Below are 4,264 nucleotides of genomic sequence, written 5' to 3'. Positions count from 1 at the left end.
CATTGGAATGGTATCCACACCTTTTAGAAGGGTCAAAGCTCCTTGCACGCTTGTCATGATTCGGAGGAATGGGTGCAATCAGGTTATATTGCTTTAGCTTCTCAAGCAAGTCTGCATATGACTCTCCCAAAGGGGTGAAAGTTTCCTGCTTCTGTGCCTTTTCTTGCTTGAAATTTTGGCTGGCCCGCAAACCTGCTCCTGGGAGATTCTTGTAGGCTCTTGGGGGTGGGTAAGCATTTTGTGGAGCCGGGTACCGGAAAAGTGGTGTATGACTCTGGGAGTTATGTGGAGAGAGGTAGCGTTGAGAAGGGTCACCTGGCGTACAAGGATGTCCACGGGCACGATGTCGGGGCCGGGAGTGTTGATCAGGGAAACCCATCGGATCACCTTTTCTGCTTCCCCTTCCCCCACCCAAGCTTGCTGGGATATTCGGAATGTCTTTCGCGCAACTCATGAGCTTGCCTGACTTGATTCCCTCTTCTACTAGCTCCCCCATTCTTAACACCTCATCGTGAGCAACCTCAGAGGGATAATATTGGGCGTTATGAGCTTTGGGCGGGTGTTCATTGTTGAGAACTGCGGATGTGACCGGAGGGCACTTCTGGGAAAAGATAGTTGGACGACGAGTGATGGAGCTACTAGGGTAGCTGGGAAAGCTGTGATAAGCGGGTAAGTATGGAGAGGGTGGAGGATCGCCTGGCGTTGTGTCCGGAGTTTGGGTAAGGACAGCGTCTAGGAGGCTGGGTGGTGGCGGGGGTGGTGCCTTCCCAGTCATCCATGCCTGATACATGTCTGCCACGTGTTGTCTCAACATCTTTACCTCTTCTACCAACCCGTTGTCCTGCTCAACCAGTTGCTTTCGGGCACCAGTATCAACCCACTCAGTTCTGTTGTTGTCTGCCATTGCCTTTTGCCTTTGTGTTGTAGGGAAGAGTTACTTAAAAAAACCACAAACCAACCACCTGTCTGGAATGATATGACAAAATGAAACCATCACGTTAGCATTAGGGCATTTAACATATTGGTACCTGCACATTTGGAGAGTGAATGCACCTAGACAGTTAACAGTTCCTATTATGCTTTTGATCGGTCGCTTGCGTCATCCCGGCCTTTTCCTTTTTCTTTATTTGCCATGCCTTTCCTCTCATTCTTTCCTCGTGTTTTCCATTGTTTGTTTCTTGCCTTTCCCTCTTTTCGTTTGCTTTTCTCTCTTATTTTTCCCTCTTTTCTTTTCCTTCTTTTTCTTTTGCCTTGGTTTTTCCTTGTTCCTATTCGCTCCGTTCCTCAAAATTATTTTTCCACTCTTTTCTTTCCTTTGCTCCCTTTTTATTTTCTCTTGTTTGCTTTTGTTTGGTTTCCTATTTTCTTTTTGTTTTTTTTTCTCTTTCCCTCTTTTGTTTTCTTTCCTTTCTTGTTTTTCATCTCTTTCCTTTCATTCTTTTCTCGTTTTTCCCTTTTTTTACTTAGTTATGGTCGAATCCTATGGAGATTGCCTACGTATCACGACCCCGCGTGAATCAGACCGGGCATAGTTCTTGCAGAATAAATGTAAAGTAGAAGCAAAATATATTTGGGAATTTCAATTTTATTGATAGCAAATACGTCTATTACAAAAACTCAAAACTGACAGATTAAACAACTAACAAACTCTAATGCAGAAAAGAACTACAGACTCCACCATCCCTATTCTACTTTAAACGAAAATACAGACTTAATCAACTGACTGACTTTTACAGACTCCAGTAGAAAAGGAAATACAGACTCAAATGACCAACTCTAGTAGAAAAGGAAATAAAAACTCAGAAGACAATCATGAATACATTAAAGCTCCTGGTGCCCGCAGGACATCGTTTGGTCTCACCGCGGGCCTATATGCAAGTTCCCCTTATTTTGAATCGTGCTCATCCTGCACATTTATTAAGGTGATTTAATCACTTATTTTGACCTAAAAGGAAAAAAAATGACACTATTTTTTGTTCAAATTTCCAATTTTAACACAAATGGCCGGTTTTGCAGTTACGACCTTTCAGCACTTCGGGGAGAAGATTTTAAGGCCGTGCCTGCTAACCGTTGAAATTGACTCAGGGTGGCTGTTCTTGCAAAAACAGCCTTCCGGCGCCCTTTTGGGGGACATTCGGCTTATTTTAAACAAGAATGGCTGCACCCGACTTATTCATGACGAAATTAAAAATTTTGGCATTTTTGGCTATTTTTGAAAAAGGGGAGGTTGGACCCGATGAGGGTTGCCTACGTATCTCACATCCGGTGGGAATCAAACCTGCGTAGTTCGGGCAAATAAAACTAACTATTTTCGAAAACTAAACTCTTTTTGTTTTTCTTTTTTTTTCCCGCAAATACGCTATTTCTGAAAGCAAGACCCTTCTTTTTTGTTATTTTCTTTTTCAGTGGCAAATAAACAAACTAATTTGAAAATAAAACTCTTTTTGTTTTTCTTTTCCATTGGAAAACAAAACAAACTAAAAAAAATACTTTTCTTCTTTTTCCTTTCATTTTCTCAAAAAATCCGGCAGCATTTCGGCACTACTTGGACATTGGTTTTTCTAATATAGGTAATTAACCCTCTACACTGCTATTTTCTCTTTTTCTCTTTTTGTTTTTCCAAATTTTCCCAGATATTCAAAGCCGGTCAGCATGCGAGTCCAAAACAGATAAATGCACAAGTAGGATGCATCAGGATGGTCCATTATTCCGGGTACACCTGTCCTAGACGGACCCAACCCCTGTGTTGAGTCCCCTAAGTCAAAATGCACGTGATGCAGATAAGCGTTCCTACTAGGGATCCGGCATGAGGCCAAGTTATTCTAGGTTCAAAACCTAGGTATAGGTTCTAGACTGTGTACCCGAGCGGACAACTCGAGTCGAGGAGGGGGCTACGTACCGGGAACCAAAAGGCCATCCAGCTTAGTAACTTGTCCGGCCTCTTTCTTATTTGAAGGTATGACACTAATAGAAAAGGGAGTCTCCACCAGTGAGCACATCCCCGGAGGTGAGAAGAGAAGGGTTTCGGCACAGTGTATATACAGTTCAGATAATATCAAAGCGGTAAAGCATTTAGCACATTTAGCAGGAAACATGTAGGAAAATCTGATAAAGCCAAACACAACAATTATTCTAAGCTCGAATTCTTAAACCCTGAACCGAAGTTCTGGGTTTGTTTCCCCAGCAGAGTCGCCAGAGCTGTCACACCTCCATTTTACCTACACCCGCATGGGTTTAAAGGAGTTTTTCCACTTAAAGGACAATCGGAACGGGATTTATTATTAAGATTTCAGAGTCGCCACTTGGGAGATTAATGGTGTCCCAAGTTACCGGTTGAATCCCGAACCGAGGAAATTATGACTCTGTTTAACAGTCCGCGATCCAGAAACCCGAGTAAGGAATTCTGTTAACCCGGGAGAAGGTGTTAGGCATTCCCGAGTTCCGTGGTTCTAGCACGGTAGCTCAACTGTCACATTTGGTTTATTTATTTGATTTTAGTACATGTTTTAATCTATGTGCTTTAACTTTGAACCAGAGCTGTCACACCTCCTTTTTACCTATACCCGCAGGGGTGTAAAGGAGTTTTTCCACTTAAAGGACAATTAGAACGGGATTTATTATTAAGATTTCAGAGTCGCCACTTGGGAGATTAATGGTGTCCCAAGTCACCGGTTGAATCCCGAACCGAGGAAATTATGACTCTGTTTAACAGTCCGCGATCCAGAAACCCGAGTAAGGAATTCTGTTAACCCGGGAGAAGGTGTTAGGCATTCCCGAGTTCCGTGGTTCTAGCACGGTCGCTCAACTGTCACATTTGGCTTATTTATTTGATTTTAGTACATGTTTTAATCTATGTGCTTTTAACTTTGAACCGTTTTTATTATTATTATTTTGAGAGAATTGCAACGTCGTGAAAACATGTCTCGAATTGCGTCACATAAATGCACCCGCAATTTTGACATGTTTCGACTTCATTGAGATTTGGATTTGGGTCACATAAATGTGCACCCATATTTAAGAAAGTTAGATTATTAAAAAACGCGCTTAAAGTGACTAACGCGTTATTATCTTTGGGGGAGGGCCGTGAAATTCGCTAAACGACCCATCCCGGAGTCTAGGTATTTTAATTCAACCATTTATTGAGGGTCCCGCAATATATGTTTTGTTCGGCGAGGCTCGTCTCATTTTTTATTTTGAGGCCAATCCTAATGTAACTATGATTTTCTATTTTACTTTGTCTCTAATAATAAAAGAAGAAACCCTA

Source organism: Nicotiana attenuata, unplaced genomic scaffold (assembly GCF_001879085.1).
Source record: "Nicotiana attenuata strain UT unplaced genomic scaffold, NIATTr2, whole genome shotgun sequence".
Classification (NCBI taxonomy): Eukaryota; Viridiplantae; Streptophyta; class Magnoliopsida; order Solanales; family Solanaceae; genus Nicotiana; species Nicotiana attenuata.
The sequence above is the reverse complement of the archived record's forward strand: the minus strand, read 5'-3'. Positions refer to the sequence as shown.